At 38.5% G+C, this 23,388-nt stretch overlaps 1 protein-coding gene across 2 annotated transcripts in view; it reads left to right on the forward strand.

Annotated features, from left to right (window-relative positions):
* The first annotated feature begins 1,482 nt into the window (after positions 1-1,482).
* SEMA3D (semaphorin 3D) overlaps positions 1,483-23,388 on the forward strand; it is a 196,191-nt gene continuing 174,285 nt past the window's right edge. For both annotated transcript variants that reach the window (XM_054564632.1, XM_054564633.1), the window contains exon 1: positions 1,483-1,616. The gene's annotated coding sequence lies outside the window, so the exon portion shown is untranslated. The remainder of the gene's footprint in view (positions 1,617-23,388) is intronic.

Raw genomic sequence — 23,388 nt, forward strand, 5'->3', positions numbered from 1 at the left:
CAGTCAAAACCAAGGTGATAGAGTTGGGGCAGCATGAAACATAGGAAAGACCCTCGGTCCGAGGTCGGAAACTTGCATCCCTCCTAAGCCTGGCTCTGACACCAACCATCTGTAACCTAAAATGACTCATTCAGCGTCTGTGGCCCAAAGCTCTCTGCTGTTGAGGGAAGGATGAATGAAGAGTCTCCTGAATGTTTAGAAGTGAAAAGTGACCCTTTTCACTTCTTCCCTTGTTGCCATTGTCTGCTCAGTACCCCCAAACCAAAACACCCCTCGTCATTGCCAAGGGAGCTCTGGGACCTTACAAGCTGTGCTCTTAAATCAAGCTGATAAATGCAGGACCCACGGCTGTTCCAGCCACCTCAGGGCTCTCTACCCAAGTCAGCTTTATGTCTGGGAATAATAAACTCAAGGTATTTGACTGTAGCCCTAGTTCCAATCACAGAAGGATTTACAGTGCAGCTAATAAGGCCTAAGCTTCAGGACTCAGCACTTGTTGGGGCCCTTCCCATGTCCCTGAGGGCAGGCCTACAATAAACACGGTCATGTTTTTGCAAAATCTGTAGAATTAAACTATTTCTGCATTAGTTTTCTTAGAGGGTCCCACTTCCAAATTGTGTAAGTTCCAGTCTCTGGAAAATGCGGATACCCTTGTCCCCATTTTCCCACTGCATGACTAAGGTGTGTACAAATCAGCAAAGGAAACCTCCTAGAACTGGAATAGATGACGTTACCCTGTCGGCCTGGTATGAGGGAAAAGGGGAAGAAGACTTACATCTTTGTGTTTGTTTCCTTTATCTAGGTCCTTCCTAGATGCCATCTCGCTAATAGGGGGTTGGTCTCTGTGGCTCATCCCCATGCCTGCTCTTTCAAGGCCAGTGACAGTGGACTGGGGTTTTAGGTACTGGAACTCAGGTACTATTTTTGAGGCTCAGAATTTTCAGGACAATCTTTGTTCTGTTTCTTCCGCAGGAGGTCCTTAGAGACTTTACAGTTTAGAATAAACGGGTCCCAAGTCACCTCTGAGCGCGAGCCCTGACTTCAGAGGTTGCTTTACAGAGTGCCCTGTCCAGAAAAACATATCTCAGCGCGACCGAAGCTACATTTAATTCACGCTGCTGACAGCCTGCGCGCGGGCAGGGATGGACTTCTGCCTCTGGGGAATACTGGCGTGCGCAGAGGGAGGGGGGGCCGAGGGCAGGGGGAGGAGATCGGAAGGGGAGAGGTAATCCCCGTCGTTTTGAGCATCCCCTTTTTAGAATGACTGAGTCTCTCCCAGGACAGCTGCTGCGGTCACACCACAAACTTAAAAGCCGTCCTCCCGCTCGGAACGTGCCTTTCCTCGCCACCCTCGCCTCCCTAAAGCTCCAGCTGGTGCCTGGCTCTCCGCCGGTCACAGTCCGGTGCTCGGGAGCCAGCAGCGCCCCCTGCCTCCCGGCCTGGCTTCTGCGGCCGCAGCCTCCGCGCTCCGCCAGGGCCGCCGGCGGCTCCGCCGCTCCGAGGAGCTCGCGCCGGGGCCCCGGGTCGCCGTCTCACACGCCCTCAGCCTGCATCCCCTCCCTTTCTCCCTGAAAGAACAGCGGGCAAAGAGAGAGGGCGAGAAGAGTTCGCGGCAGGTAAGGCTGGTTTGGGGTCACCTGCTACTCCAGTGGGAGGGCACGCTAGGGACCACGGTGTTAAGCAGGGGTGACTGTATTTGAGGGTGGCTGTGGATCCAAAGTGAGGATGCGAAGGGGCCGGGAGATGGGGAACTGTCCTGGGACAGAAAAAGCCCTCGGAGCAGACAGGGAATTGGCGCGCGGGAGAACAGACGGCGAGTCGGTGCACTGTGGAGCAGACCGCCTTTGCGCGCCGAGCTGGGGACAGCGTGGCGGCGGGGCGAGTGCCACCTCGTCGCTGCCGGAGCCTCCTTCCCAGAGCCTCCTCCGGCGGCCAGCACCGCTTAAAGTTTTCCTCCCGAGACGCGCCCAAAAACTTCTTGCCTTCTTCCTGGTTTTGTCGCCCCCTCCCTGGCCAAGGCGGCGGGGAGCGCGTTTGAACGTGCCCGGTGCTTCCGCTGGCTGCAGGTTCTTTGGAGACGCGTTGGTAGGGGACAGGCTGGGGAGGACTTGACTAGGGTCATCTGCACCCTCGCTCGCTCCTTTTCCCAATGGGCTGGGGGAAGGGAGGGCGAGACCGTGGTGACTGTTTTTGTTATGGTGATTTTGGGGAGTGATGGACGACGCCTTTTTCCTTGCAAAGGAATCGCAGCTCTCCGTCGGATAGAAACTTGCATCCTTCTGGACCCACAGGGGACAGTTGGAATGAGAGCCCAGCCCCAAAACGGGCTGCCTAGGAAATGCGGGTGCTTGCAAACGCACTTTTTGCTGGAGCGGGTCAGCCCTGGGCAGCCCTCGGCTGGGCTCGCTCCTGAAAGACCCGGATTTGACTCCGGCTGGGAATGTAAACCAGTGAATTATCCCCTTCTCTGGGTGTTCCCTCCCGGCCCCCTACTGACCCGCCCCAAGTTGACGTGTTTCGCTGCTCTGGCAGCGCCGGAGCCGTTTTCAACACAGAACAATTCCCCTTCATTCTTTACTTATTTTCAACCTCGTGTGTTGAATTACTCAGCTTTGGTCCCAGCGCGCAGAGGGCACTTGACAGGAGGAGACGCCACGCTCCCGCCGGCAGAATAGGATCGAGGGGACTGGATAGGGAACTGCACGCCCAGCAGCTGGGGTCGCCGAAGTCCCGGATTCACAGAGATCGGAGTTAAATGGGCGAACTTTCCCCCATTTAGACCCGAGGGAAGCTGTAACTAAAAGCAAGTGCCCCTATGAGGACTTCTATTTCTCCACCAAACCCCTCTCATTCTTCCATAGCTACTCAGTGCTGTTTGCAAAAGCAAAAGAAGAGGGCGGGAAGAGGGGAGGGATTTAAAGTCGCCAGTTTAGCAGGAAAGGGTTCTCCTCCTGAGTGTGTGTGTGTGTGTGTGTGTGTGTGTGTGTGTGTGTGTGTGTGTGTGAATCGCGGGGTGGGGGGTGGTGTGTGGCAGAGGGCATGGGACCCTCCTGGGTCTGGTGCTGCTATTCTGTAACCCTGGCAACCGCCAGGGCAAGAGCGGTCAGAGCCTTCCGGGTTCTGCACGTGGAAAGAAAAATGTGAAGGGTGGGGAAGGGAGAGAGCCACATGTCATCACTCCAGTGATGCCTCGCTTCTCCCGCTGCTCCGAGGCCAGACAACAAGGAGGATGAGTAGGAAGAGTCGGATTTGGAAGAGAGCAGCCCCAGGCGGGAGTTGCTTTAACTCTGTCCAGCCTTGGAAGCGGAGGTGCAGCTGAAGCTGGTCAGAGGAGTCATCGCTGACAGACTACAAAGTGATGGTCCAGGTCAGGGAGATGGGAAAAGACCTTGGCCCTTGGAAGAGAAAGACCAGGAAATACCGGAAGGTGATGTGGGAAGAGATAAGAATGGGGTCAAGAGGTAACTGAGAGACAATAAAACAGCTCTGATCTGGACTGGCAACATTTCAAATGGAATTTGCCCATTATGGAATGGAAAATTATTGGAGAAAGAAAGGGACATTTATTAAACATTTAGTGCATCTCAGGTGCTTTGTACATTATCATGATTATTATTTCTACCAACACTACACTAGATGTCATTATTCTCTCTCAAAAAAACCCAAAAAACAAAAAACAAAACAAAACAAAAAACAAAAACAAACAAAAAAAACATGCAGACACAGGGTTAGAAATGGTTGGTGTCCCGTTTTGGTTTTTTGAATCTTGAATCATAATTATTAAAAATGTTGTTGATGGTTAAGGGAATAGACAAAGCAGTTACTCTCATTTTAGAGACAAGAATAATGTGATGTAAAGGTGGTAATTGATGCATCCAAATATAAGGTAGTAGGGGGCTGAGCTGAGTCTTGAACTGTTTTATCTGGATATGGGTCACCTTCCAAGGACTTCAGGCATTTTCCCATGACCCCACTTAAAAGGAGGGCCTTTCTAAGATGACTTTGCCTTTGTATCTGCATATTATAATTTACAAGGGAAGAACATCCAAGTAATGGAATTAAATAGGTTCCCTGGTTGAGAATGTATATAGAGGCCAAATCAAGTCTGCAGGCCAAGAATCATATATACATGGTATTTATAATCTATATTGACCCAGATCTTATTGTAGCTTAATATGAATTATTAATGGCTTTAATAATGTTTGTAGTGTTTAATAATATTTAAAATCAGTATTTTGTTAAATAGTAACCCCGTGTTCATGTTGGGAAAATTTCCTGAGATTAATGAAGTTTTCTTTAGTCTATTTATTGCCTTCCTCACCTAAATACCTAAAACCTTACTTTATATTTCAGCACCAGTGGTTCACCTTTGTTAAGAGTGTGTTGCCAATTCTCTTAGGAGGAGTAATACTCTGACTTCTGTTACCTTCCTTTCTGAGAGGGAGGTTAAGGAAAATGTCTGGCAATGCAAAATGTTTTGGAATTATCAGGAAGCTATAATCAACACAGAAGAAACTAAAAGCAAAAAACAGAAATAATCATGTGACTTATCTTTTGCCTTCTTGCAAAATTACCTTTATAGGTACCTCTTAGTTAATGAATTTGCTTTATATTTTTCCATGGGAAAAATGCACAAAGATATATTGAATTTTTAATCTATTTGTGTGGAGGGGCCAGTAAGGTAGGGAGTGGGAATTGTTTTTGGTGGCAAAGAAGGTCTAAAATATAAACACTTACAAAGGCAAAGGAAGTATATGTAGTCTTTCCAATGACAGGCTAACAAATCAACTGTATGTTTGAACTTGTCATTGAGCTAAGTTACTCTGAATTCTCTCCTATCTAGAAAATATATTGTTTAGGGTTGTAATTAAAATAAGATAGGAAGTTCATGGTGTCCATTTTTTATTTGTCACACTGCACTTTTATTCCATTGCATGGGCATTTGTTAACTATTAAAAGATTTATCACAGACCTTAGGCTTAAAGTGTCTCTGATGATGTCTTCCGGAATTGGCAGGTATTTCTGTGGCCTGGTATTTGTTTACTGCTTGTATGAAGTTACTAGGTTGTCACATTTTTTGGAAGCAGTTAGAATATCAACTTCTTAGTTTCAAGGGGAATACATTCCAGTTGGTACTGGTTTAATGAATATTAGTATATTTTCAGATTATTTGTTTTAGCTTCATTACTTGGGAAAAACAAATGTGACTAAATTTTACTGTTTCATGTGGGAATTATAAAGCTTTGAAGACACATGTTTCTTGGGAAGCATTCTTGTCAATTAATAAATGATTTATCTCATAAACAAGAGTAACCATAGCTCTATTTTGAAAAGCTATTATTCTTTCCATAAATACTTGGAGGTATATAGATTATCCAAGTAAAGTAATAAGTATTTCAACACTCAACAACATATTCCCTGAAAGGAAAAAGAAATACAATTAAAATAAACAGTAATAATAATAATGGCAATGCAACACCTTTAAATTATTTTGAAATTTAAGTAATTTACACTTAAATTATTAAACATGAATACATAAAAATTATTAAAACAGATAGTTAAGTGCTTCTAAAAGCTGAAATATATAATGAAGTTTACTATTCGTACTCAGATCTGAAATGATTTTGCTGACTTTTAATCTATATCAATACTTGATTCTTTATATCCATGTTCATAATATTTAATAATTTCTAATAGTCATGAATTAGGATATCATTAATTAACTTGCTAATCTTCCACTGGTAAATTTAGATACTTTGCTCATTCTTTTGCAAAGCACAATAAGCAACACATATTACCCTTCCATAGAAATGTATAAAATAAACTGAGAATTAAGTGACCAAAGGTTTGTAGGAATGTCTGCATCTTTCTGAATCTGTCATCCGTTTAAAGATGTGGTGTCCTCTACTTCAGAAATTAGGACATATTTTATGCCCCTTGTTTTTTTCTGTAGGGCTTTTAACATAACTTCAACCTGTTATTTTTTTAAATACATATTTTTAAATATTTTATTTATTTGTTTTTAGAGAGAGGGGAAGGGAGGGAGAAAGAGAGGGAAACATTAGTGTGCGGTTGCCTTTCAGGTGACCCCTAGTGGGGACCTGACCCACAACCTAGGCATGTGCTCTGACTGGGAATTGAACCAGCGAACCTTTGGTTTGCAGGTCGGCACTCAATCCACTGAGCCACGCCAGCCAAGGCAACCTGTTATGTTTTTAAAATTGGTGGTTAATTGTGTGTTCTGTTAGGTTTACTAGCAGATAACAAGACAATGAAAACATTTGCTATGCGTTTCTAATTAAGTAGAATTAAGCATCACTAAGTGGGACTATTACTACTGAGAATGAAATCAATAAAATAGGCAAAAAGTCTAAATTATTGAACATCTTAAGAGAAATATAGTACTATTGCTTCCATAGGGAATAAACAAAATGATATAGGTGTATGAAGGTGACATTAATTTACCATCAGATAAATGTTTAATTCATTTTTCCTATATTAATTATTTATTTTACTAAGTCTTTTACTGAGCCAATATCTTGCATATCTTAAACAGCTTGTGAGGATTATCATGACATATTTATTCTAGAAATGAGCCTATATAAGCTGTACCTAATAATTGAGGTACATTTATTACCAGTGTGTATGAGCTGCTTCAAAGCAATGTCCAGAAAAATAGGTACCATCTTAATTGGCTTAAATAGGCCAACAGAAGCCTTTTTTTCACATATTAGGAATTGGACCCATGCCTAAGGATGTAATAATCTCAAATTATGTTTGAATAATTTGGTTTTCTTTGATGAGATCTATAATCTCAGTGTTAGGCTTTTACTCTCCCTTTTTGATTTTTGTCTTTATTATAAAGACCAGTCCATATTTGAGAAATGAAGGCACTCTTGGCTTTTCGTATTTGTTGTTGTTGCTTTTAGATAAATATTTGCTCTTCATATCTGAGGTAATTGTTCTATGAAAGTAAGAAGTGTGTCCTAAGTTGAAAATGAATAATATTCTTATTTGGAGGAATACTTTCAATTTTGAGACATAACATGTCATTTCAAAAATAAATATTTGGAATACTCAGAATTCTTAGTTTATTTATATTACTAAATACTGGGTCAATAGAAGTTGATACTAATTTGAGTTTTTTTACTGGAATGGAATGTGTATTTTCTGTAGCCCTTTTATTATTATAGTAATGATTTTCTTTACAGATATAGTTCATGATAATCACTGAAACCTATAAAATACAGATAAGTATAAAATAGAGGAGTGTTAGTAGAATTCTATTAATCAATCTAGTATGTATAAAGATGTATATTAATTCTTAAACATGAAATTTATTTTAAAAATGAATTTTATATGTGACATCTAGTGCCTAGATCTCTGTTTCTAATATCAAACCAGGGATCTTTAGAGAAATGGCTGATTCTAGGACTGGGGCAGGAACTATACAAAGTGAGCCTGGATCGTCTTGCAGTGCCAAAAAACTTGGCCTCAAAACATACACATGCTCACACACACCCACCACCACCACATGCACACAATGGTAGAGGAATGTCAAAGACACACAGGAACTAATTGACAGAACTCCCTGACCAAAGCTGGAACAATTTAAAAAAAAATAGTATTATTATGATCCAAAGTTTAAAATAAATATATATGAAACCATGAAAGTATAAATAAATGGGGAAGAAGAGACAAATCACCCATGCAGTAGAATCTAAAGTAATATGTAACTACTCTGTCCTCAAGGAAGAGGAGTATAACTTTCTACTTCTGATATGAGAGGTGAGCATGGTTACTTCCTCCAAAAGTACAATATGGAAAGAGGGGAAAGAGTACTTTACAGTGAATGAGCCTATGAAGCACAGTTTCAGCCAGATGGTCAAAGTCAACATCAGCAGTGGTAAAGCAGGTTGGTAATATGTGCCCTTGATATGAGAGGATGAGAACAACACTTTATTTCTGCAATCTTTCTCATAAAACCCCTAACCCCAATAGCTATGAGAAAAGTATCAGATGACTTCCAATAAAGGGAAATCTGTAATATACTTGACCATTATTCCTCAAACCTGTCAAGATCATCCAAACCAAGGAAAGTCTTGAGTTACCATCAAAGGCAAGAGGAAGCCAAAGAAACACAACTAAATGTAATGTGGCATCCTGGATGGGATACATGAAAGGAAAAAGAATATTAAACACTAAAGAAATCAGAATAAACCATGTGCTATAGTTTAAAATGTATCAATATTGGTTCTATAATAGTAACAAATGTCCATACTAATATAAGATGTAAAAATAATAAGAGAAACTAGGTGTGGGTTATAGGGGAACTCTCTGTATTCTCAATGTTCTGAAAAATAAAGTGTATTTTTAAAAATTAAGTTTCAAAACATGATTAATTTATATTAATCATGGTGAAAAATGATATAAAAGGTGAATATTTCTCTGGCCAACAAGATTAATGTCATTCAATTAAATGCTTACTTTACAAGGAGGGACCAAATAACCCCAGAATTTATTTATAAAAAATTGTGTATTTATTCTTACATGTTTAAAGTTGAGTCATCTTCAAAGTACTCTCCATTTGATGCAACACGTCCATCGAGACAGTTTTTCCACTGCTCAGAGAGTTTTGGAACTTGTCGATTTTAATATCTGTTAGTGCTTCTGCTGTTTTTTGTTTGACTTCTTCAGCATCAGCAAAACATTTCCCTTTGAGGACTTTTTTCACCCAGAGAGACAAAAAAAGTCACTTTGGGTGAGTTCAGGTGAGTAGAGAAGATGGGGCATGAGGGTCGTGCCATTTTTGGTCAAAAATTGCTGAACAGTCAGCACTGTGTGGGCAGGTGCGCTTGTAAATCACCCATTGTGAAATGGGCAAAGGCATTGAAAGAGTCTTCAAAAAAATAATTCACTGAAGCAGAACACAGCCTCTCACAACAGCGCCAGCTGGTATGCTGATACAGACGGGTTCCTAGAACCCTAACCTCGTGGGGGAAACCTGTGCTACAAGGGCCCTGACCTCCAGAAGATAATTCTGACTTCTTTTGAGTCCCCCCTCATATCTCCTAGTTCAAGTACTACTATTTTGCCATTTTTGTATTGTTGATGTTAAATGTAATTAGATCTTATCATAATAAACTCATATTTTAGTGAACTGTTCTTGCAATTACTTACTTTTCTAAATAAAATGTATTATTTTGATTGCTAAAAATTTCCAGATCACCATTATTATAGGTACTCGTGCAGAGGAAGCTATGTATTAGTCATGTCCTATAAATCAATCTTAAATATTAAAAGAGAAGGCAAACTTTTTTCTACTTCTTTCTTTGCTGTTTTACTGATATTGACAAGATCTGTCATCAGTACCAGATGTCTTCATGTATAGAGGATGATTATCATTCCAAAATTCCTGCCAAAATGGCTCGATCACTGTTTATTCTTTTTTTTCCCTCTTTGAATCTCAAGGAATCTACTACATTAACTATGTTAAAGAGTATTTCCTATCAAATATTATATGTATCATTCATATGTCATTGTTACTTTGAAAATTAAGTTTACCTGGTAGTCCTCTACCTCCCCCCAAATTTCTAAAAGCAGCATGTTACAGCCAAAGTATGATGGGCAGGAAATACCATTTTTTTTGGCTGCCATTTTTCTTTTCTACCTGTTTTATGTTTTCTAAAAGCTTTTCCTCATTTTACACAGATACTCCTTTGTGTGCGTATGTGTACTTAAGTATATATAAATCACATGTTATTCCTTTTCTTTCTTGTTTCAAGTTGTTGCATATTTAAAAAAAATGGAGCTCTATTCTTTTAGTAAACCCTCTTACAATTGGACCAAAAGTCTTGTAATTTTACCTTTTTTAATCTAAGCTCTTATACACGCTGATATCTTATTTTTTGTTGTTACCTCACGTTTATAATTATTTAACAATTATCTGATTCTGTACTTTGCACTTAACTACAGTACTACAGTTTCTGCAGAATTTGTGTTTTACTGTGGCAGTTGTTAAGAAATTTAAGCATGCTTTTTTTTTTTTATTTCAGTGTTCAGTTTATAGAGTCATAGCATAAAACATTTCAAGCACTTTTTTGGCAAAAGTTATGGAACTTGATCCCAGAATGTGTGACTAAAAGCCTTTTTTTGTTGTTGTTGTTGATGCCCCAGTGAATTTTCTGAAACAATGAAAATGTCTGAAAAAGACTCAAATCGATTCGACTAATATGCTCTGGGCTTTCATTGGAATCTTAGATTCAGGATTTTCATTTTTGTTGCACAAAAGAACTTAATAACTTTCTTTTAAAAAAGAAATTGTGTCTACAGTTATTTAACTTAATAAAAAAAAGGAATGAAAAAATAGAATATTCTGACCAAAAACTTTTAAAGTGTATACCTAGCTTGTATAACAGAGATATGTACAATTAAGACTTTTGCATTTTTTTTACTTCTTGTCAAAATTTTAAGTACTCCTGTTTTGTCTCCTATTAATATATTTTTAAGTAATTGATGGCTAGTGAATTCATAATTATAGCTAGAGTGTTATTTTTAAAAATCTCTTTGTTAGTGAAAATATTCATTTCAAGTCTCACCAGTTTTGAGTTTTAACTTTCCACATTAGAGGAAAAATTCTTTACTTAGTAGTGTAATTGGGTACTTATTAATTTTACCCTTGATATATATTTTGATTCAAAATTCACTCTTTTGGCAACATTGGCTTCTATCTTATATTTTCAGTTCATATCTAGTCTAGTTAGTGTGTTATAAGTTGCTTCTGAGCAGGTTGGTAGAAGCTTAAGTTGCCAGACTATTCTTTCTGCAGAAGTGTTTGCATGATAAAATAGTGTAAGATGACTTATTTGTATTTTTAAAATGGGAAGTTAATACAAATCAAGATTATCCTATCCACTTTTGAAGTTAAGATTTATATCACCTGTGAAGTAGCTGTTCAAAACCATTTCTACTGGATACACCGATGAGAGAATAACATTTCCCTTTCTTTGGCTTGCTTTGCATTTCACAGAGCCGTGGGGATTGTTGTCTTAGACTACACTGTGATGAGGTCTGGCAGAGAGTGTTCATTGTTCAGGTTTTAAAAAGGGCAAGTTTTTGGCAGAAATACCTTACATAGAGAAGGAATGCTGTGCTTACACATGTGCACTCAATAAACCCTTCGGAAAGATTGGGCTAAGATAACTACTGATATCTCACTCCACCCTACCCGGTCTCTGGAAGATGATTGTTTAGAACCCTTCTTCTTTTTTTTTTTTTTTGTTGCTGTCACTTAAGTCTTTTTCATATTCTAGGACATGATCCTTTTGGTTCATATTTCAGATGTTATTAGAGCACAGTGAGTAGTCATTTCATATCCTGTGCGCTTTCACTTGAGATTTATTAAAAATAACAATTACATTCAGATCTGCATTCTCCTGGTGTTTATCGGTCACACAACCATCATCTGCACGACAGCCAACAATCATCCCTTTTATATATTTGTAACTCTTGGTTATTTCTGTTAATCAGAAATAAAGCTAGAGGTTCCCCTTTTTCCTTTATTTATTGTATACAAGCAGTATTGAAAAGTGTTTTTCTTTAAGTAGATAATGTGGTAGGATGGGAAAAAAGTCTTGTAAATTCCTCAAATCAATACAAATTACAAACCAGTGTCAACCGCACGGGCCAACAATCTCTTCAGTCTTTCCTCATGGGGCGTCATTGGCTGTGCTGATTTCTCCTTTCAATTGGAATAATTTTGTCTTTCTTTTCTGCCACCTTTCCTGGCCCTTGAATGGTATCCACTCCGCATGCCAGCCTCGCATATCTTCACTAAATCTTGCTTTGAAAAGTACTTTTCACACAAATTCTTTCCACCTGTCCTTAATATCTTTTACAGCGCCTAGTAACCATTACCCTCTCTTCTAGTATCACAAGGCTGAGGTTCTGAAGAGTAAGGACCAAATGGTTGTTACTTCCACACCTTTCTCCATGTACTCATAGCATATGATCAAGTCCTGGACATAATAAATATGCAATCTCTAGTGCTTTAATCGAAATTAATCCATTCAGAGTCCATTTCCTCTGTTTTTTCCTCTTGTGACCACTTTGGATATATAATTTATCACAAGGTTTCTTTCACACATATATTCCTTCATCATAAAGGTTATTTCACACATATTCATATTACTTTTGATGGCTTTCTATCTCTAATTCCCTTTTCATCCTTTATTTATTTAAGAAGTAATTATAATTAGAGTACCTGTTATGTGCTGGGCACTATAAAAGTCACTGATGAAAGACATGAAAAACATGCTTGATATCCTGAAGCAGACAATTATAAGAGAATTAATTATCATCATGCGTCAAGTCAGTCTCTTTGTGATATTAAACCTAATAAACAGAGGTTGTATTCAGAGTCTTGGTCTTTTCTCTCTATAGCCTTTTCTTTAATTATGTCTTCTTCCATAACTCTGCTTGTATCTATCTGGAGATGATGCCTAGAATATTGTCTCCAACCCTGACTTCTCTCTCAGGTCCCGTTTATTTTACCACATCATTACAACACCTGTGTGTTAGTCCTCATTGCTCAATACTCTATAAGGAGGTCTCTTTGGTAATTGAAAGTCTCAGGGTCTTTGATTAGTTTAACCTGAAACTGAGCCTTAAAGTATGGGAGGGAACATGGTGCAATGCTAAGACTAGGAAAGTAGACAGACAGCACAGGTTCAGATCCTGGCTCTGTCATCTCTTAGCTGCATGATTAAGACAAACTACTTGACCTTTCTGCATCTGTTTCCCATCAGGTAACTGGGGGGGCATGAAAATCCTAACCCTATAGGGTTCTTGTGAGGAATACATGGGTTAGTACAGGAAAGTCAAATGCTATATGGCACATTACAGCACCTGTGTGAGTATCATCTTTTCTTTATGCACAGATTATGCATATTGCACATAGATCAGATTCTCATGCTATCTATGCACTGCTCTGTGGCCTTGTTTTTTATATGCCAAGTTCTGTTCACATCATTCAAAGGACTGTCCTTTGGTCACTTCCCTCAATTATATTCTTGGATAAGAGAATGCCATTTTAGAATTGACTGTTAACCACCTCCTTCTTTTTCACACAAATGTCTTTAAAGAGACATAATTTGGAGACCGCTGTAACAGGCCATGACATAGGGATGTGAGGGAGAATCAGTGTAAAGGAACTCTTCAGTGCTAGTTAACACAGAAGAAGCAACTAGTCATAGAGGCTAAATATTAAGCAATACAATTCTTAAGTGCTACATCTAAATTTCCTGCCATATTCCTTGGCGTCCCACTGTTCTTTAGCTGTCTACTCTTGGGCTTGTAACATTGCATGTTTACTTGCTGGAGTGCCCCATTCCCAAGTAAGCAGTACGGATTTGTTCAACATCTCCCTGGTCCTACACCATTTTTCTCCCCAAAGCACAGATATTTTTTGTCATTCCAGCATGGGACTGCTGTCATTTCAATCCTCATGTCTGCAGCTGATTTCCACTGTTCAGTCACTATCTTGTTCCCGTAACTCTCCTAACCAGGTATTGTCCCTGGCACCTCTCATTTAATGGCTCTGACTATTCTTTAGTTTCAGAATACTCTATTTTAGTCCCCTTTATAAGAAAATGCAGGGAAATGAGTGACCTCATTCACTGTTCACCACTTGAGGATCTGGAAAAATTCCCAGAAACATTCTCCTGTAGTATAGTCTCATAGCCATGAACTAGACTTTTCCTAGATGATTTACCAGTGCCGAACTTTTCCTATTGGCACTCTTTAGCTGCAAAGAGAGCCAGGATTCTTTATACCTGAATTTGGACTTCTGGGGACCTAGTGGAAGCCTGTAGTATAGAAGTTGTGTAATCAAGTTGGCTAAAGGAAGAAGCTAAGCCCTCATCTCGCAAGGAGGAAATTTAGGAAGAGCTGAAGAGCCCAGAGATAAATGAGTAACTGCTGCTTTTAGGTGTGAGCAATTGAACATGCAAAGAGCATCTTTGTCCCGTGCTGCCTCATCTGCTTGGCAGTCCTCCGGACTATAATTAACTAATAGAAGCAGCAAGTATGCTAGATAATTGAACTTAAAGGTCATTTTAGCTTCTGAGCAAGTGGAAGTGAAACTGAATAATGTTCTAATTATTTAAGGGGATAATATTTTTCTAATGCCTTTCTTGGTATTATTTTAGATTAGTTTATTCCCATAATCATTTCCCTTGCATATGAATATTCATCAATATACTTTGTATTAATCATAATTAATAAATTGCATATATATCTTAATTATATATCTTACACCTAATTATATTAACAATTTAAAGAATCCTGTTTCTATTTCATAAAAAGTGAAAGGTATTAGTCATAAGATTTACTCATAATATTTTTTACATAATCATAAATCCTATCACTACAGTGTTCATCCTAGGAATATTAACTGTTTTCTTCTGGTTGCAAATAAGTAGATGTAAATTGGTGTCAAATGTTTCATTTACTTTTCTATATACAAAGATAAAATGCATACATTATATATATGTACATATATATACCTTCAACATGTTGCAAAATTCTTAAGGATAATTTTGTTAGAGCAAATCAATAGAAGAAAAACAGTTTTAAAGACTAGAAGGAAGGGTCACTTTAGTTAGTTTTGTTTTCATAAATTCATTTTAATTCCTATCTTTTTTTATTACTTTAGTGACTAAATATTTATCAATGTGCTGGCTTCTCTCTTGACAGTATTTTAAATAAAGGAGATGATTTATATTACTCTTTTAACTATTTCTCTGGAGTTTTTTCAAATGATTACTTTGAGTTGTCATAACGGGGACCAGCCAGAGTAGTAGTGGGTTTTCCAAGTGGTTACAGGGTCATTAAAATACGATGATCTGGGCCAAGGAGACAGATCTTGTCCTAGGTCTGCAGCCCGGGACTGAAGGCAGGTGGGGAAGGTGCAAACATGCCGGGCCAGTCATGCAGCTTCTTATTTCTGTGCCTCTGTCATTCCTGGGCGGTGTCTGACCACCCCATGTCTCGCCGTCACACGTTCTCCTGTCTTTCCCTCCCACTAATTGCACCTTGCCCACCGTCCTGTTCCTTTTCCTCTACAGACTTTCCTCACTGACCCATTCGCTCTCCTTATTTCAGTTCTTATTTAAATGGGAAAGGCACAGAAATCCTTAATCCTGACATCTCTCCTGGTTTTGATCGCTCTGCCAGTGTTTTTTTCCAGTAGTCCGAGACTATCTATCATCCATTTAACAAGCAGTTTAAGGTCTTTTTGAGGGGAAGGAAGAAATTTTATTCTCCCCTTCTTAGGTTCTTTTGGCTGATCTAATAATTAAATCAATATGAGACAGAGTAACCAGAGAAAATAACCCAATTTAATTACATACATGTATATGGGAACCCCACATACATGAGAGATTCAGAGACAGAAAGTTAAAATTAGCTATATAAGGCATTCCGAGCCAAGAAATTAGGTCAGAGCCTGGGGTTTCATAAGGGAAGAGGGCAATTCACAGGGTGGTAAGAGGAGCTGATGTTCAGTAATTACAAGTTTGCCCAGCCATATAGATAGGCTGTAAAAGTGCTTTCTGGTAATAACTCATTATGGGCAAGGCCCCCCAATTTAAATTTTTTAAGGGAGAGATAAGAATTTTTCTTGAGCTTACAGAGGGACTCAAGAAATAGAGATATTTCTCCAGCCAAAATAAGCCACATGCCAAAGTTGCATATCCTTCATTATTACGATCTTGTCACATGGTTATGATTTCTTGTACACACAAGTGCTTACACTCTACTGTGGTGGAAATGGAATGCCCTTTGAAGTCAGAATGTATTATGCGGGAAAATTTCGTAAGTTATCTAACTCTATCAGCTTTGGTGTACTCATGCAGTGAAGGGGCGAGAACGACAGCTTTGCGCACAAAGTGTATGTGATTATTAAATGAGAAAATGTAAATAATGAATTTCTCTCAGTGCGTGGTACCATTGTTATTAATAAATAAACACTAAGTATGTGCTTTCTCCTCACCAGTGCACATTAAGTATGTTGTACTGGTTGTGAAAGCCTTAAAATGCCAAGGGTAGACTGGATCATATTCCATAGGCAACTGGGAACCAATAAAAGTTTTAGGAACACAAACCTAGGAATAATTTTCAAGGAGACCAATTAAGAGATTCTTCACAGATGTGATAATGGCTGGACTAACACAATGGTAATGAAAATTGAATATAAGGGTACCGAAGCAATACAAGGCTTTTATATCAGATTTTTACTATTTTTGTGTGTATTTCATGATTTTGTCTAAATATATTTTTCCAACATTATTATTATTATTACGGGAGCTTTGCACTTAACCTCAGAACTGTATCCTCTCAGAACCTAGATGTTTACCTTTAAACTTTCTTGTTGATGTTATACTTTTTGAGAGGAATATACATTGTTTCCAGAATTCACAATTAAACAAGCAGTATCTTCCCACATACAAAGTCTGAGGTAAGACTTATATCACAGGATATAGAACACCTCATTAATTTTTTCCTGTTAAAGGAAGTTGAATATTTCATGTTACAAAAATAATCTTTAGATACAGAGGATGGAGAGTAGGAATCAATAGCAACTTTCAGGCAGATATCAGGTAGAATCCAGTGACAATCTTAACTAAATATTTGTGAAATAAAATATTGAATCCTTATTTTTCATTGTCATATATGTTTAATATTTGTGTTGCTCCCACCGTTCATCCCAAATAGAGTTCTTTACTTAAAAAAAAAACGTAGTATCTTGTCCATTTTTCAAAAGTTAATTCAGATCTGACCTTCATCAGGATAACATTCAGAAAACATAAATAAGTTCAGTAATTTATTTTCACTGTTACATTCACATTTTATAAGAAATCACTTTAACTTACAAATATTTTACATGGATACACTACCTCTGTATCTATCTATCTATATCCACCTCCCTGACACACTTTCAGGTACTTGAGGTAGAGACATATGTCCACATCTTGAATTCATTCTCCTTGACACCTATGAAAACAATCAATCTTTGCTGATTTGTAATTGCAAATGAAAAAAATAAAATCAAAATAGAGTTGTGAGTGTTGAAAATAAGATCCTGAGTCATATGTAGCACAAGAAAAATATTTTACTTTAGCTCTTCTTTTTCAGTTTTAGTTAGAATCAGGACGTCTTAGACTGATTTTTCCTCTCTCAATCAAAGGCATTAAGATAAGCCTCATAGAGAGCAGTAATTATTTAATGAAAAGATGTTACCATGCTAGGATGAGCTTTTTACAGCCTTCTGTACCATTAAATTAATAAGCTATGAAAATATCCCAAGTACTCTGTTTTTCTACCTTACTGTCAATTCATTTAGATTTCAGGTTATCCTCGTTCAAAAGAATGTTAAGAACAAAAAATACACTATGAAAGCAGCAGACAGCCTGTTAGTGTTCAGAAAATAATATTCCTAAAGTTTAATTGTATGGTCTAAATATATTGAATTTATACATCTCAAACAGAATTCCAACAGAATTTTGGAATTTCTCCAATATGGTGTGCTTTGTTAAAACTTTAACAGAACTAGTAAGGGTCTTTGTTTGTTTCCTTCTTTGTTTATTTTGTTTAATTCCAGCCTTGGAAATAATCATTAGTTAAACCTGCTAAATTGTTAGTCTCAGGATGTCTATTTGGAAATACTGCTAATTAAAAAATGATAAATAGTAAAATAATTTTTATCTAGTTTGTCTCATAGACTCATGATATTTCAGAATTAAGAAAAAACCTGAGAGAATGTTTAGTCCAATTTTTTTTTTAATTTACAAAGGCGACGGAGGATGAAGTAATGTGAATTCTCTGTCCTCTCCTTCGTTACCACCCTCTGTTCTTCCTTTCCTCCCACTTTCCTTTACTTCCTTCTTTGAACATGAAAGAACATCTATATTCTAAGACGGGTGCTGACTGGAGAAGAATGGCCCCACACTTGAGTAATTCATGATATGTGTCTATAAGACACTACTTGTAGTGTGTTCAGAGGCACGCATCTGGATAATCACAAGGCTGAGATTATAACTGAAGTCTCTTTGCTCCTAGAAGGACAAAAATCCTACTTCTTATTGATGTGGACCCCAACAAGAAAGATTCATTTGATGTGATCCCCAAGAAAGAATTTATCTGCTGAGATGAACTTGTCATGGTCAACCAAGGGCTCGCATTTTGTAAATAATAATCGCCTAGCGGACATTTGCTGCCAGGGGCTTCTTACATATTCTGTATACAAGGAAGGACCTCAGACTGAACTCTCAGCTTCCTTCATTGTGCCCTACTTGTTTATGCTGTCTGGGTCAAACACTGCAGGGAAGCCCTGGTTTCCTTTTTCTACCAAAGGATGAAGACCTTCCCTGCATAATCAGAACAATTTGGATACCTCATTTACATAAAACTGACCTAAGTGATAACCTGGTGGGAACTTACGCTATTGCTATAAAAGACTGCCTCTCCTTTGTCTCCATGGAACAGTGTAGGTTGCTACCCGAGTATGTGCCTCCCCTGCTGCAGTTCCTTCTTTCTCAAAGATGCTCTTAATTTTTTATTTCCCTCAAATTAATTTTGGTTTACACTGATGTCAACAGATGATTTAGAAAATAAATCTTAATGTATTCAACTGGAATTGTTGACACTTAGACCAGGATAAGGTGACAACTACTAGTGACATAGTGATGACTATTTCTGAAAGAAAAAATTCATTTTTTAAATCATAACCAAAGGCTTCATTTTGCTTATAATCACCAAAGCTATAAACCTGCCCATGAAACGGTCTTTACCTAGCTGCTATGGATCGGGGGAGAGAGACTTGAGTTACAAGGCTCCCTCCCCTTCCTTCGTTCCTGCTCACTCACAAGAGAATAATTCAAGAGAGAGACAAACAGGTACAGTGGAAATGAGGTAGCAAGTGTATAAAACACACACAAGCACAAGGCTGTAAGCAGGCATGCAGCTAGTCTAAATGCCCCACGTGTTGAAGTTGTTAGCAAATTTGTTAGTACGTTAGTGAGTTCGCTCTATACACTTGAGCCGAGGCTACAGGTGGGTACTTAGCTAATCTCATATGGTGACTCTTGGGGTTCAGGGGTTATATACCTCAGCTGGCTTCTAGGTTCCCCCTCCTTCTTCCCCTGAGGAATAATATCCAGCTACAAAGGCTTTCTTTCTCAGCAAAGGTTCTTGGTCTTAGTGAGATTGTTACATAGGCCCCCTGTCCCAGCACAGTCCCTCTCTTCCTCCTGTGTAATTCCCGGTCTATGATGTTCAGAACACCCAGCAATCTTAGTAACATTGTTGCAGAAGCCCCTTTTCTCAGCTCAGTGTCAAGGACTCTCCTCCTCTTGTGCTATGTTGCTCCTGATGTTTGGGACACCCGGCAATCTTATCAAACCGGGCTCAGGATGGCTGAGTTAATGGTGAGACATGGCTTCCTTTTGTTTCTAGCCTCCTGCATTAAGTTCTTTGTTAGATTGCAATTGAAGGCCCTGCCTTTATTTCCCCTCTGGCCACTCATTCTGAGCTGCTACCTAACATAGCTACTCATTATAGAAAGAGTACATTTATAAAAGTGTAACTTTTATTAACATTGCATAATTTTCTATCTATATATTTACATACACACACACGTGTGTGTGTGTGTGTGTGTGTGTGTGTGTGTGTGTGTGTGTGTGTATATATATCTGAAGGAGAACAGAACATGTCCTTCCAAAATGTACCCCTTTGGGAAAAGGATTATATTGACTTAGTTATTTTAATTTTTTTAAAAATTTATTGATGATAGAGAGAGAAAAACATTGATTTGTTGTCACACTTATTTATGCATTCATTGGTTGCTGCTTCTATGTGCCCTGACTGAGGATGCAACCTTGGCATATCTGGACAATGCTCTGACCAACTGCGCTACTGGGCCAGGGCTTGACTTGGTTATTTTTAAGAAACAGCACACACAAGAGAAGCTCGGAAAACCTCATAAAATTTTTCCTTTAGTAAAATAAGCTTCCATTTACAAGTGAAATCTCCATTTGTAAGGATGTCTTTCTCTCTGTCCCCAGAAATGGGTGACTGAATCTTTAGAAACTCCATCCGATTTAAATTGGCATAAGAACCAGACCCTTGTTTTACTATGCTTTTCCTGATAGATTCCCATAACCGACACCCTGCCCCTCCCCATTGTCCTTCGTCTTTACCTGAAGAAGGCATTTAAAGTGATGGCTTGGGCTATTTGGTGAGTTACTCAGTTTTTCTGGATCTCTCCAAGGTATACAGGAGATATACATGTTGTAAACTTCTTTTTTATTACAGGGGTTCCCTGCCAGGAACCTAGAAGAACCTAGAAGGATAAAGGGAAAATTATTTTTGCTTTCCTACAATCTATATGTGTACATATATGTCTATCATACAACATATTATTTTAATGTCTATGATTATATATAATATATTAAATATGGTCATATATACTATATATGATTATATATACTTTATATTATATACAGGATATAGTTTTATATGTGTATTTGTGTGTGTGTGTGTATATATATATATAGTAAGATTAACATATTAGATGGTAGATATTAGGTGATAATAAAGTTTTGGAAACCTACTAAATGAATTTTAAAAAACTTATTAAGAAAGAATCAGTACTGGAGCAAAAGAGGGACATTTACAGTCCCGAGTAAAGCAGTTTTTGTAACAATAAATAACATGAAAGCACATACGGAATCAAACTCTCCCCTCCCAGTTGTAACACTAATCCCTTGAGATGACCTGTTTTCTAGTCTATGTCCTCCATTATAATATGACTTCCAAAGGCTGGAATGTATCTATCTTGATAACCATGTTATCACCATGGTGCTAATAATTACATGGTAGATGCTCCATAGTAAGTACTAAATGAATAAGTGATTCTTGTATAGAAGGAATGTGCCTGTGAAATGCCCTTTGTGATCCTCTTGCTGGTATAGGACCTTCAGGAAGATTTCTTCCAGACAGTCTGGAAAGTGTGAAATCTTTGATTTGCTTTCTCTTTCTTATTTGAGTTTATCATCTGACTTACATTGTTATCAATCAGTTTTAGGATAACTGTATCATCCAAGAAAAGTAAACCAGACATAAATCGAAAGTGACTTGCACTCATGCACGTTCTACATAATTCATTTGTAAAGAGAGGCTTTTGGTAGTAACAGTTACTTTAAAATAAAATAAATAGATCATACTTAAACATTGATCAAAGTTGTTAAGCAATATTTGCGGTTAAACATTCCTTGTGTAAGTTGTTATGTGTAGTTTGTAGAAAGGATGAAGCTCTCTTGGGATTGGTTTCTAACTGTACCTCTCCCCGCTCAAAATGTTAAATATTGGGTAGAATCTGTGGGCAGATGGACCATTTTCCATGTTTTTTAAAGAAAACGAGCAAACAAAACCCTGGTTCAAAACGTTGTCAAACCATATCCACAGCAAACATATTCATGGTGACAATATGCAGCACACTTTTGGTTTGTTGTTTATAGCTCTCTGTTTGTAGGAGGTATGGACTTATCTAAAATGTTACCACTTTTTAACAACAACAAAAGAAATAACATTTTTTTACATAATATCATGCATTCTTGATGTGGTCACTTTTAATAGTAGAAACCAAAGGAAATATTTCCCAAAGTATGTATCATAATTGTGCCAGGAAGCAGATGTGCAGTCTTATTTTCATCTTAATCATGTATTTATTTATTGCATTACATCTTTCAGTTGCAGATATTTTCCTGTAGAGGGAAATTCCATCCTTCCTGGAATAAAAATTCCCTGTTTTATATGTCTTTTTTTTTTCTAAACTGAGTTGATGTAAAAATACATTCTCCCTTCTCATATGCATTGGTCTTTTGATGGTATGTCTATGTAGGTAGAGCTTGAGTGCTTATAACTCTTATTGAGGCTATTTCAGAGGTATCCTAAAAAAAAATCTAGGAAATTTTAGGGAGAAAGTCACATTCCCACTAAAATGTAAACAAATGGATTTCCAACAGGAGTATCAGCTTTATAGAAATTATATCATATAAAAATGAATATTTGTAATAACTCAACCTTCTATCATTCTAGCTTTTTCATTCTTTTCTTCATTCTTGCTGAAGTGATATATGTCTCCATTAGAACATCTCCACCCTTGACTTCCCTCCATATTCTGGAGACTTGGTTTCACTTGTCCATGTATCCAGCCTAGATCTCCAGATCAAACATTTCAAACAAGAAATTTCAGCCTATTATATACTGTGCTCCCTATGGTTTGAGTCATGGGTGCCCGCTGCTGCCTGAAGTCTGCTCTCCTAAATACCTGACTCTTGAAAACGAAATCCTCACCTTCCTGCCTTTCTTTTGTCAGGAGGAGTGGGGTCAGGAGGACAGTTTCCAGATTGATTCTGCCTCTGTCCAAATCACAGCTCACACAGCTGACACCCAAAACAACTCTTCCTGGGATGTGGGGCTGAGAGCAGCATCACATGGGATGGGCAGGAGAACCCCTGCTGGGCTCTGGCTTCCCTTTTTCTGTATTTGTTTGAGTTGTCTTCTTCCGAAATCTCACCCCCATGCAGCCCACCCTTGGTTGAGGATCACAAATTGAGGTGCCTTCCTTGTATGCCTTTTGTTAGTGTTTTTTCGTTTCTGTTCCGTAACTGCTGAGCCTCAGCCAGTGTGGGCCCTGGGGGGGCAATGTCATTCCAGAGGAAGCCAGCCCTCCAGGGAAGCTGGATTTCTACTGGGTGAGCCAGTGCTTCGTCCCTCCTCCCTTCCCAGCCAGATGGACTTGAGAGGGGACAGCTGCTGGGGAATTTCCTCCTAAGAACCCGATTCCCAACAGAAGCAAGGGATTGTCCTGGGGCTGCTTGCAAGGAGGCCCAAAAGGTGAAGGTCTGATGACTCAGGGGCCTTAGACAGAGTGAGGATCCCCAACTAAACTGAACCTCCCTGCTGCTTGCCTCTTCCTCCGCCCTCTGCACTACATTTCCAGCCCGATCCCCAGTCAGGTTCCTGCAAATGGAAGAAGCTTCGAGTCCTTCAGGTGAAATAGTCACATCAAAACAAAACTATATATATTTTCGTTTTTTTTGCCTTATTGTTTTTTCCAAGAAAACCACTAAATTAAATAATTTTTAAAAAGTCAAAAAAAAAAAAAAAAGTGAGTCCTAGAAGATCATGGCCAAGAAGTAGATGGCTTTGATGTGGTTGATTTAGTTTTTTATACAATGATGCTTAACCTGGCTTGTGCTCTATTCTCTCCATGTGGGTTCTATTCATATGTGTCTAACAATATATCTGCTGGATCAGTGGCCATCC

The sequence above is a fragment of the Pteronotus mesoamericanus genome, unplaced genomic scaffold (assembly GCF_021234165.1).
Source record: "Pteronotus mesoamericanus isolate MK-2021 breed Mesoamerican mustached bat unplaced genomic scaffold, CSHL_Meso_final scaffold_85, whole genome shotgun sequence".
NCBI classification, from domain to species: domain Eukaryota; kingdom Metazoa; phylum Chordata; class Mammalia; order Chiroptera; family Mormoopidae; genus Pteronotus; species Pteronotus mesoamericanus.